Source organism: Triturus cristatus, chromosome 7 (assembly GCF_964204655.1).
Source record: "Triturus cristatus chromosome 7, aTriCri1.1, whole genome shotgun sequence".
Taxonomy (NCBI): domain Eukaryota; kingdom Metazoa; phylum Chordata; class Amphibia; order Caudata; family Salamandridae; genus Triturus; species Triturus cristatus.
The window spans coordinates 200,456,237-200,468,743 of record NC_140590.1 but is presented as its reverse complement, the minus strand read 5'-3'; the positions used below and the strand labels follow the sequence as shown (position 1 = coordinate 200,468,743).

At 48.6% G+C, this 12,507-nt stretch overlaps 1 protein-coding gene across 4 annotated transcripts in view; it reads right to left on the bottom strand.

Moving 5' to 3' along the window:
- Positions 1-10,417, bottom strand: part of LOC146809212 (putative methyltransferase DDB_G0268948) — a 520,756-nt gene extending 510,339 nt beyond the window's left edge. Inside the window, exons 1-2 of one of the 4 annotated variants that reach the window (XM_085614316.1) lie at positions 10,200-10,417; positions 9,394-9,534 (exon numbers count right to left, since the gene is read on the bottom strand). The gene's annotated coding sequence lies outside the window, so the exon portion shown is untranslated. Of the gene's footprint in view, positions 1-9,393; positions 9,550-10,199 lie in introns of all 4 variants that reach the window. The other 3 variants (XM_085614312.1, XM_085614313.1, XM_085614315.1) reach the window with 3 other exon arrangements.
- Between the last annotated feature and the right edge of the window lie 2,090 nt (positions 10,418-12,507).

The window sequence follows — 12,507 nt, the reverse complement described above, 5'->3', positions numbered from 1 at the left end:
AAAGTCAGAGACATGTCAACAGAGTGCTCAGGAACTGGTTCTGGCTGAGCAAAGGCCCCTCTACCCGAGACGAACAAAGGAATTAGGGATATAAGTATTGGGGCCCTGCTCCCAAGAAATTAGATCCTGCTTGACAAGAAGAAACCTCTGCCTGAGGAGAAGAAACTGGGAAAGCTGTAAGGAGGAGTACTGTCCCTGACCTGGGGGATTGGCCTGCAGTGGTTGCCTTGTTGCTGAAGGAGAGGAGAAAGACTACAAAAAGACTTTGCTTCAACTTGTGCTTTAAGATCTCCAAGGGCTTGTGAGTGAGCTTGCCCCCTGAACGAAGTCCCAGGACCAGTGGACTTTATCCGCCTTGCAATCCGCTGCTACAAACGCTGTTTTTAGCATTTGCCGAGGCCGGGAGCTGTGTGCGTCTCGTACCTCCAATTTGTGTCCAGCAACGCACCGTACCCCGCCTGTCTGCCTCAATCAATGCGTCCTACGATCCGTAGATCGCACCGTGACTGGCCGATTTCGCCGCGTACAAACACTTCGCTTCATCGAGTCATCTTGGTTGGTAAGACTCGCACCCTGCCGCTAAAGTTCAAGGCTGCCGCTCGCATCGAAAGGGGGAGTACGCACCGTACGTCCGCCTCGCACCGCAGCCAAAGACTGAAAGCCGCGGCTCCTACTGTACGGCTCGTACACCGCATCGTAAATTGCACGCTCGCGTCCAGGCCCAGCCGCCTCACTCCCCGCGGCCCCCGCTCTACGCTTCGCACCAACGACTGCACCGAGCCGTGGCTCGCACCGTAAAAGGGCCGACAACGCTTCTGGAACACCTTTGTTTTACACTGCATCGTCCGTGCCAGACTCATCGAATTAAGGTACTGTGTACAACTCGCCCTGCATTTGTGTGCGCATCGGACCGGAGCGTCCGCTGCGCCTGTTTGACTCTTTCTGGGCATTTTCATCACCGTGAGTGCCGGACAAAGGGTACGAATCGCACAGACCTCTAAAACCAAGCATTTTAACAAGATCTCTTCATTGCTAACAGTATTATAGTCATTTTTGTCGTAGGTTGGTCTTGTGCTAAGTCTTTACATAAAAGATAACTATTTTTTATATAAATCTAGTGTGGTGTCCATTTGTGAGTTGTCACTGAGTTACTGTATATGTTCACAAATGCTTAACCTATAACGCCTCTGAAATAAGTCTTGTCTGCTCGCGCCAAGCTACCTAGAGGGTGAGCAGGGGTTATTTTAAGAGGGTGATCCCCTTATCCTGACTAGAGGAGAGGGTCCCTGCTTGTTACAAGCACCTACCTGTGCCAACCAGAGACCCCCAAATCTAACATTGGTGACTGCCATGCCTGTGGACTGTTTGTTGGGGAACGATTTGGAGAGCTCCCCTTGGGAAAAGGTGGAGAAGAGTGCTCACCTGAGGATGGTGGGCCTGCCTGACTGGGTGTGCATGACCACACGGTCAATGGCAGCCAGTAGGGGTGCTCAAGAGGGCCTGGAACCTGAGGGAGAGGCCCCGGGACCGGCCTTAGAGGGAAGACACCGGAGGAGCGGGAAACCGGCCCCTGAAGTTCCCACAGTCCAGGAGGAAGCAGACCTTGAGGGGGATGCCCTGGAACCTACCGGGGAACAGATAGCTGAACTGGGGGACCTGCCTGAGCTGACCCATTGGCAGCAGGAAGGAGGCCCCTCCAGGGAAGAATTCTGCAGAGGGCAGAAAGATTGTCCTTCTCTCGTGGGTCTGCGGCAGCAGGCTGCAGACCATGTCACCGGTGATCAGTCTGTTGTAAATTGAAACTACGATGTGATTAAGCATTTACTAAAGACATGAATTCTCCTGCCTTACACATGTCTCTTTCGTTATGTTGACTGAAGTTTGGACTCCATTTTGTATTGTCATGTCTCCACGTGCTCAACACGAGAAGAGTCCTATCTTCGTGTTAGTTGCTCTTGTAATCTGCCTAGTAACAGTCTATAAATAGTTCCTTTGTCCGCCTGGCGCATGCCCAGACTTGACCACATCTGTTATCAGTTAGTCCTTGCTTGACCATGTTTTCGCGGGCTCAAGGAGTATGTCAGCTCCGCCCACATATTGATCTTGTATCGAAAATGTCCATAAAAGGTAACATTCCTCGCCTCATGTTGTATCCTCCAACTTATGATCCCCTCTGTTGTGTATAAAAGGGGACCGTGTACGCAAGTTCTTTGTGCTACTCTATGCAATACTGAAGGGTATTGTATGGATTGTAGAACCACCCTTAAGGGTTAATAAACTCTGTCTTTGTACTTTGCAGTTTCCGTGCCAACTTCCTTATAGATTCCATTACAGGAGAGCGAACCCTTGTGTCCTGCGGGCCTAGCTGGGGCTTGTATTCGTCAAGTCTGGAACACATTTCATTTACTGGGAGAATGACCTCCTATATTCAGAGCCTAAGGTTGCGGAGCCTGGGTCAGCCCATGCGCTGGTGGTACCCCAGAGCTTCAGAGCCTTCCTACTGGGGCTGGCACACGATGTGCCATTGGCAGGACATTTGGGGCAGGACAAGACCTTTGAAAGGCTTGTCACCCACTTTTAATGGCCCCAAATGCGCAAGAGCTCAGACGTTCATTGCAGGGCCTGTCAGACTTGCCAGGCAAGTGGAAAGAGTGGGAGGAAGCGGAAGGCTCCTCTCCAGCCATTCCCTGTGGTCAGTACCCCATTCAAGCGAGTGGGGATTGACATTGTGGGGCCCCTGGACCCCAGGACAGCCATGGGCAACAGGTTCATCCTCGTCCTGGTGGACCAGGCCACCCAGTACCTGAAAGCCATCCCTCTGAGGACAGTGACGGCCCCCGTGGTGGGACGTACACTGATGGGAATTTTCTCCAGAGTGGGATTCCCTCTAGAGGTGGTGTCTGACCGGGGTACCAATTTCATATCCAAGTATATGAAATCCCTTTGGCAAGAGTGTCGTGTAACCTACAAGTTTACCACTGCTTACCACCCCCAAGGAAATGGGTTGGTTGAGAGATTCAACCGTACCCTCAAAGGCATGATAATGGGTCTGGAAGAACCCATGAGGCGTAAGTGGGACGTCCTCTTACCATGCCTTCTCTTTGTTTACCGCGAGGTGCCACAGAAGTCTCTAGGGTTCAGCCCTTTTGAGCTCCTGTATGGCCACCCAGTGAGAGGATCTCTAAGTCTGGTCAAAGAAGGCTGGGAGCAATCTCCCAGGAAACTCCCCAGAATGTATATAGCTACATGCTGGCCTTCAGGAACCAGACTAGGCGTTTCAGGCAACTTGCTGTGGCAAATCTGGAAGCCAGCCAGGAGAAGATGAAGCGGTGGTACGACCAGAATGCCACTCTGGTAGAGCTTCAGCCTGGACAGAAGGTGTGGGTCTTGGCCCCAGTGGAGCCTTGTGCGCTCCAGGATAAGTGGACCGGCCCCTTTGAGGTTGTGGAGCGCAAGAGTCCTGTTACCTATTTGGTGGACTTGCGGTCCCCCAGGAACCCCTTGAGGGTCCTGCATGTCGACCGCCTTAAGCCTCACTTGGAGAGGTCTGAAGTGGGCATGCTCTTGGCAACAGATGCTGGAATGGAGGAGGAGACTGAGCCTCTTCCTGACCTCCTGGCAGCCACAGAGCAAGATGGATCAGTGGATGGAGTTAACCTCTCTCCCACCCTGACCCCTGAGCAACAGAATGACTGCCGCCAGTTGCTGTGACAGTTTTCTGATCTGTTCTCCCTGGTTCCTATTATCCCAGATTGGTGCGTCCATGATATGGATACAGGAGACAGCTTACCTGTGAAGCACAAGGCTTACAGAGTAACTGACAGGGTCAGGGCTTGCATCAAAGAGGAGGTCTCAAAGATGCTTGCACTTGGGGTGATTGAGTCCTCCAGCAGTCCTTGGGCCAGCCCAGTGGTCTTGGTCCCGAAGGCTGCAGCGCCGGGTGCCACACCCAAACTCCGGTTCTGTGTGGACTACAGCGGACTCAATTCAGTCACGAAGACTGACGCGCACCACATCCCCAGAGCTGATGAGCTCATTGATCGTTTAGGGGCTGCACGGTACCTCAGCACGTTTGACTTGACATTTGAGTACTGGCAGATTGCCTTGATTTATGGGGCCAAAGAGAGGTCAGCATTCTCCACACCAGATGGGCATTTCCAGTTCCGGGTTATGCCATTTGGGATGAAGAATGCCCATGCCAAGAAGTTGGTCAACCAGGTGTTGGTTGGGCTGGATGAGTTCAGTGCCGCCTACCTGGATGACATTGCAGTGTTCAGTGTCACTTGGGAAGAACATCTGTGCCCCGTGTTGTTGGCACTGCGAAAGGCAGGCCTCACGATCAAGGCAAGCAAGTGCCAGATCAGGCAGGGTTCTGTGGTGTACTTGGGACACCAAGTTGGGAGCGGCCAGGTGGCGCCCCTTCAACCCAAGATTGAAACCATCCTGGCTTGGGAACCCCCCAAAACCCAGACAGAGGTGAGAGCCTTTTTAGGACTCACAGGGTACTACAGGAGGTTTGTCAAGGGGTATGGCAACATTGTTGCACCCTGAGGTAATTCTGTATTCTGTCGCCATTTTGTTGCCCTCACTCAGGCAGCTTGGTAAACCGAGTGTTTTTGCCCTTTGTACTGCCACGTGTCAAATAACCTTCCCTTCCTTGTTGTAAAGCCAATTCCAGGAACTAGCCAGACTGACTAAATCCCTGCCTATACTTACTACTCCTTGTCCCAACTATTTGTTCTTTCTCCGCATTATCCTATTTTGCAAGTTGTCCTTTGAAGCACACAAACATGTCCTGCCGTTACGACTGCACCGAGCCGGGGCTCGCACCGTAAAAGAGCCGACAACGCTTCTGGAACACCTTCGTTTTACACCGCCTCATCCGTGCCGGACACAACTCGCCCTGCATTTGTGTGCGCATCGGACCGGAGAGTCCGCTGCGCCTGTTTGACTCTTTCTGGGCATTTTCATCACCGTGAGAGCCGGACAAAGAGTACGAATCGCACAGACCTCTAAAACCAAGCATTTTAACAAGAACTCTTCATTGCTAACAGTATTATGGTCATTTTTGTCGTTGGTTGGTCTTGTGCTAAGTCTTTACATAAAAGATAACTATTTTTTATATAAATCTAGTGTGGTGTCCATTTGTGGTGTTGTCACTGAGTTACTGTATATGTTCACAAATGCTTAACCTATAACGCCTCTGAAATAAGTCTTGTCTGCTTGCGCCAAGCTACCTAGAGGGTGAGCAAGGGTTATTTTAAGAGGGTGATCCCCTTATCCTGACTAGAGGAGAGGGTCCCTGCTTGTCACAAGCACGTACTTGTGCCAACCAGAGACCCCCAAATCTAACAAATCACTTCTGTAGTGTCCCAGAAACTGGGTACAGAGCCATGCAGAGCCTGCTCTTTGGTTGAGGCCGGCTCGCCTTGGTTCTCCGCCAATCACTTCCTCTGCACCACAGCATATGCGAGTCATGAGGGGCAGTGAGCACTGGGCATATTTTGATTTCCACAAATATTACTCATCGGGGCACTTCTCTCACACATCATAACACTGCTGCACAGTTAAAGGAATCGCTTCTGTAGTGTCCCAGAAACTGGGTATCAGAGCCATGCAGAGCCTGCTCTTTGGCTTGAGCCCGGCTCACCTTGGTTCTCCGCCAATCACTTCCTCTGCACCACAGCATATGCGAGTCATGAGGGGCAGTGAGCACTGGGCATATTTTGATTTCCACAAATATTACTCATCGGGGCACTTCTCTCACACATCATAACACTGCTGCACAGTTAAAGGAATCGCTTCTGTAGTGTCCCAGAAACTGGGTATCAGAGCCATGCAGAGCCTGCTCTTTGGCTTGAGCCCGGCTCGCCTTGGTTCTCCACCAATCACTTCCTCTGCACCACTGCATACGCGAGTCATGAGGGGCAGTGAGCACTGGGCATATTTTGATTTCCACAAATATTACTCATCGGGGCACTTCTCTCACACATCATAACACTGCTGCACAGTTAAAGGAATCGCTTCTGTAGTGTCCCAGAAACTGGGTATCAGAGCCATGCAGAGCCTGCTCTTTGGCTTGAGCCCGGCTCGAGTTGGTTCTCCGCCAATCACTTCCTCTGCACCACAGCATATGCGAGTCATGAGGGGCAGTGAGCACTGGGCATATTTTGATTTCCACAAATATTACTCATCGGGGCACTTCTCTCACACATCATAACACTGCTGCACAGTTAAAGGAATCGCTTCTGTAGTGTCCCAGAAACTGGGTATCAGAGCCATGCAGAGCCTGCTCTTTGGCTTGAGCCCGGCTCGCCTTGGTTCTCCACCAATCACTTCCTCTGCACCACAGCATAGGCGAGTCATGAGGGGCAGTGAGCACTGGGCATATTTTGATTTCCACAAATATTACTCATCGGGGCACTTCTCTCAAACATCATAACACTGCTGCACAGTTAAAGGAATCGCTTCTGTAGTGTCCCAGAAACTGGGTATCAGAGCCATGCAGAGCCTGCTCTTTGGCTTGAGCCCGGCTCACCTTGGTTCTCCGCCAATCACTTCCTTAAGAAGGAAGCCCCTAACCTAACTTAAGGAGATTAAGTGATTTGCCCAGAATCACAGGATGTTCAGCGTCATTGCAGAGACTTGAACCCGGTTCCCCAGCTTCGAGGTCGACCTCCCTAGCCGATAGGCCAAATCCTCTCCGCCATGATTCATTAGCCCCCCCGCCACCACCATGGAGATGGGCTAGCAGCTGCATGATGTGCTTTATTTTTTTTAAAAAAAAGGATACATACATTAAATCTTATTTCAGTCATTAGTACTATTGCAACATATTGGCATATAGTGGGCGCATGTATGACAAAGGCGTCATGTGTTGCTGTGCTCTGGACTTCACCTGCAGCAGAATAGAGACATCATTTATACGAGGGCATGTTTGAGGGCATATGGCTGGTTAGAATGAACCCCCAGCAGAACATTAAGAGATGTGTACAAAGTTCATTATGGCGCTCCCTGTTTAGATGATAAGTTAATGATTCTAAAGAGTTAGGATCTGAAGGGGGTGTGCAGGGACAGTATGCAAATGAATCATATGGGATCGATGCCCAATTGGTCACCTGGACCAAAGCCTCCTTTTTGTACCATTGGTGATTTGGGGCCATATCGCTGTATCCAATCATTAACAGCGCCTCCCTTCACCATGCTATGGTCTCTCCCAGCAGAGACTAGCCAACAATGCCTTTCTAGCACGACTTACCTTATAAAATTATTCCCACAGTTGGGTTGCAGAACTGTCCACTCAAATGGTACAAGGGTGTGGCTTAACGGCTCAGCGGACGACTATGAAGCTGGGGAACCAGGTTCCAGTGTGGTAGGAGGCTCAAAGAATCCTGTGACTCTGGGCAAATCACTTAATCTCCCCTTGCCTAAAATTGAATGTGTCCGTCTAGGCTGTGTTTCTGTCCATTGAATCACATTAACAATTCAGTGCTTATCCATTTAACATCATTTCCTTCTAAAAAACACTGGACAAATTAATAAACTAGGGCTCATTTCTCAGTTGAATAGTTGATTTCTCAAAGAACGCCCTTCATAGGTGGGCAGATAGTGGTTCATATTCAACTACTTGACTACTTAACTTGAACAAACAGGGCATATATTTCTCTTTATGTATAGTGCTTTGATGACCTCCACATCCCCTATTGGGCTAAAGTTCTCCCCATTTCTTATTTGGAATGCTGTAATGTCCTTCACTTGCCATCTTCAGGATACCCTGTGTTTATCCTACAGTGAGTTGGACAGTCATATGAGTCTTCATGTTTCCATGTTGCTTTTAGTTTTAATGGACAGCAGAGTTGAGGGATGCAGCCAAAGTATTCTCATTTTCTGAGTAATAGTGTATAGGCTACCACCCTGTTTGTATGCTGCAGAAAACGGTGGTGTCCTCTTGTGTTATTTTGGTGATTGCGATCTTGGACATCCAAGCCTGCATTTACACCCTTTACCCTTCCTGTCCTTCAACCAAAAGCCTATGTACCTGGTGGGTGTGGGAGTGCTTACATGCAACGGTTGATGTTGTTGCACCAAGGATATTGTGCTGCAAAACTAAATACTTATAAGTTCCCAAAAGCGAGACCTATTGGCTATGCCAATGCTTGTTTACAGATTATGCAACAGGATGTGGGAAACTAATGCTACGTTAATTACCTCAATGGCTTGCACAAAACAGTTTGAGCCCTCTTGGCGTTAAGAAACCGAATATACAGAAAACTCACATCAGGTCAGGTCAGGACACAAGTAGTAAATAAAGCAATATGCGAGAATCCAATACATATTTGTCTGTGGCAAACAGTTCAGTAACATATTAAGACATCCGTCATGCAACAAGGGCCTGTGAAGCTGGGCTGGGCAGGCGAATCAAAGGCAGCCCTGACAAACATGTACAAAGCAGCCCCTGCCCTGCGTCTCCTTGTGCAGCCTCTCTCCTCCCGTCCATCATTCTCTCCCTGCCTTCCTCTGCTTTCCTCTCCTCCCCCTCGGATCGGGCTCCCTACTGCACTTGACCTCCGGGCAGGGCCGGACTGGGAACCAAAACCGGCCCTGGCAAAGTGCTCGGACCCCCTCCAGGGCTTGGGGGGGCTGCCGAGCTCTTTGCCAGGGCCGGTTTTCGGCCGATTTTGTTACAGGGCCGATGTTGCAGCTATGCTGCAAAAACGACCCTGTAACAAAACCGGCCCCCAGGGGCCCAAAACCGGCCCCCACCCGTGCGGCGCACCGCCTCCGGAAGCTGGGGAAAGTGACGGAGGCACCAGGAGAGGCCCTGGGCTTTCAAGACTGGACACCAGACAAATGCCCGGTGGAATGAAAGGCTTGTCCAGACCTGACAAAGCATTACAATGTATATAAAAGAACTAGTCTGGGCAAAGTAATGTCCCTCATAGTGCAATGCTCAGGGGCGCGGCCGTATCTCTCTCTCTCTCTATCCCTCTTGTGAAAGCTCCCCTTCACTCTCCCATGAATCACTGCGGCTTCCAAGACAAGCGAGGCGATGCCCGCTATTGAAAAACTATTCTAAGTAGATCAGATACATTTTATCACGAACATCTTTTGTTTTCTTCTGCATTCCCCACTCGCATCTGATTGTATCCTCCGTATTGTCACAGTGCACATCAAATATGTGTTCCAGTGTTTTTATTATCATTATTATAATTTATTTAAATACAGTCATTGTGTTAATGTCCTATTCACATATTTCTCGATTTACATTCTCTGCTAATGTGTACAGAGGGAGTCATCCCTGCTGAAGCTCAAGTCCACTGCCCTACAGCTGCAAACACAGCTGCACCCTTAGTCATGCCAGGGAAGGAAGCAAAGGAGAAAAGTACAACTTACCGTTGCGACCGATGCTCGACCAGCGGGCGCTTCACGGGTGGGTGGAAAGTGATTTGAAGAAAGGCAGCGCCTTAGACCTCAGACAGCTCCCCTGCGAGCAAAGCAATGTGGACTGACTGAAGGTGGGCAGAGCATCTGGGGCTGAAAAGACAGGATCTGTGGTAAAGCGACAGATGTTTACACCACTCGTTTTCAGAAGAACCCGAAAGGCAGACGCGCAGCAATACATCACTCGTGTGTGCATATTTGTGTCAGAGATATTTGAGAAGACTAATGACCTTTAGTTGTTCATTCATTTAACCCTGTTTTCGCAAAAAAAGTGGAGAGGAAATTCTTGCCTGCATCTCACCTATACAGAGGGCTGGGGCTTGTCAGCGCCTGAGTATTTTAAGCACAAAACTGCCAGGAGGCCAAATTCTTAGCATTGGCACTCAGTGAATGCTTCAAAGCCGCCATGTCTCAATTCTGAGGCAGTGTACATTAACATGCAATCCTTTTAGCGATTGATATTCAGATGGCACTTCTTAATTTCTGATCATTGTGTCACAGCGCATGGTTTAAATGGCACGTGTTACTAGGAGTGGGTGCGGAATGTTAACACACAGACTGGGGCTTGCGCTGTAAATTACTCTACGGATATGGGAAATTAACGGTAAGTAATCAGTTTACATAGCACAGCTTTTGCGCGCTCTTAAGGAAACTGAACATACAGCAAACACACATCAGGTCAGATTAGTGAATCAGAAAGGGGTGTAGACTTTGAAGACAGAGATTTTTGCATGTTCCTGGACGGCCAAAGGTCTTACGTCACTTGGAGCGGGAGCGGGAGCACCTTCTAATCTTGAACGGTGGTTGGAGGATGCACGGCTTCCTGTTCTTGGATCCTCTGGTCTTGAAGAGCGTTCTCAGTAACGCGACCAGCTCACTGCGTGTTATCACAGATAATAGGAGAGTTGTCGTGGCGTTGTGTAATATGTGGTATCCCTTGGGATCTTTTCTCCCATGGCTTCGGCAAACTCCGGATGTCCTATTGGACCGCTCGGACGAGCCCGCAGCAGCCCCGCCCCGCTGCACACATCTCTCTGCTTAGCTTTACTGGGGCACGCAAGAATGGTGTCAATGAATAACTTAACTGTTTCATGTGTTTATTCTGCCTGGACCTCTATTTGAACGGGTACCCTCAAAATATTAACTAAATGTAAAACCAAGGAGAACAAGCATTGGCATAGCCAATAGGTCTCCGCTTTCGGGTTTGTATAAGTTTTTAGTTATGTGTTATATTAGTGTATGTGAAAGTTATAATAAAAGTGTTAAAACTTTCAAATACAATAATATAAAACATAACTAAAAAGTGAGAGGGGGGCGCAGAGAGTAGAGGCAGGGCGCTGTGGCAGAGCTAAGCAGGCATAAGGAATTGGAAATGGGGTGAGAGTGGGTGGGGGCAGAGAGTAGAGGCAGGGAGCAGGGTGTTGTTTATTTTATTCATTTTTATTTTATTTTATTTAATGCGTTTTTATATAGCGCGGACTTTACCTGAAGGTGTCAGAGCGCTTCACAATAGGAACAGTAATGATACATGAGGAGAAAAATTACAAGTGAGCATGTTACAAAAGCAAACGTTACATTACATGAGGCAATAGTGACAATTGTACAAGTATCACGAGCAAACAAAATAGAAGAGGTAAATGATACGTTACAAAAGGAAAAAGTGACATGTGTGCAGGTTACAAAAGCATACAAAGTACAAGTAGAGGTAAAAAACTGAAATAAATGGCAGACACTCAAAACACTAAAACAAACGTTATGTTACATGAGGCAATGACGGCAATTGTGCATGTATCAAAAGCAAACAAAATACAAGAGGTAGCAAACGATACGTTACAAAAGGAAAGGTGACACGTGTGCATGTTACAAAGGAGTACAAAGTACAAGTAGAGGTATAATACTGCACTAAATGGCAGACACTCAAAACACAAGAACACACTGGGAAGGTATTTCTAGAGGCATGGAGAACAGAATTTCCTATAATGGAAGGACTTCCTTCAGATAATAGAGGGCGTGAATTAAATTTGGAAGGAGATCTTTGAGGTCAGTTTTGAAGGCCTGGAAAGAGGTGGTGGTCCGGAGCTGAGGCGGAAGTGAGTTCCAGATTCTTACCGCGTTGCCTGAAAAGGATTGGGCCATCGATCTTTCCTTCTTGAAAGTGGGAGGTTCAAGCACTACATTTTCTGCATTACGTGATGGTCTGGAGCCTCCAGAGAATTTCAGTTTATTCGCCAGGTAGCGAGGGGTGGAGGAGTGCAAGGCTTTGTGGGTGATACAGGCAGTCTTGTAGATAGATCTTGCCTCAATGGGAAGCAACGGAGGGTGTATAAAATGGGTGTGATGTGGTCGCTTCTTTTGTCCCCATATATGAAACGAGCTGCTGAATGGAGAACAGAATTCAGGGAGGACAGGTGGGATTTGGGGAGGCCAGTAAGAAGAGAATTGCAGTAGTCCAATCTGGAAAGAACCAGCGATTGGACCGGGGTTTTAAGGTCGTGCTCCGGGAAGAAGCGACAAATTCCCCAAAGAAGGCGCAGTTGGTATCGAGCAGACTTTGCAATGGAATTGATGTGGGAGAGTAGATTGAGTTTTTTGTCGAGTATGACACCAAGGGACTTTGCGCTGTCGACAATGATGGGTTTATTGTTAAGTAGATTCATCTGATCCATCCATGATTGAACTGGGGGAGGAGAAAGTGAGGAGGAGAGGAGGAGGAATTCAGTTTTGGAGGGATTCAGAATCAGTTGATGAGTTAACATCCAGTTTTGAATGAAGTTGAGAGTAGAGCTTAGGAAAGAGAGATCGTGAGTGGAGGCCACCTTAAGGTAGATTTAAGTGTCGTCCGTATAGAGATGATAGTGGATCCCAGATTTACTAAGGAGATTTCCCAAAGGTTCTAAATAGAGATTGAACAATGTGGCTGCAAGTATAGAGCCTTGATGAACACCTTGACCGACAGCCAAAGGAGATGAAAGACTGTTCGCTATTTTGATCATTTGGGATCTATCAGAGAGGAAGGAGGCAAACCATTTCAGCACAGTGCCCTCCATGCCCATTCTCTGTTGAAGA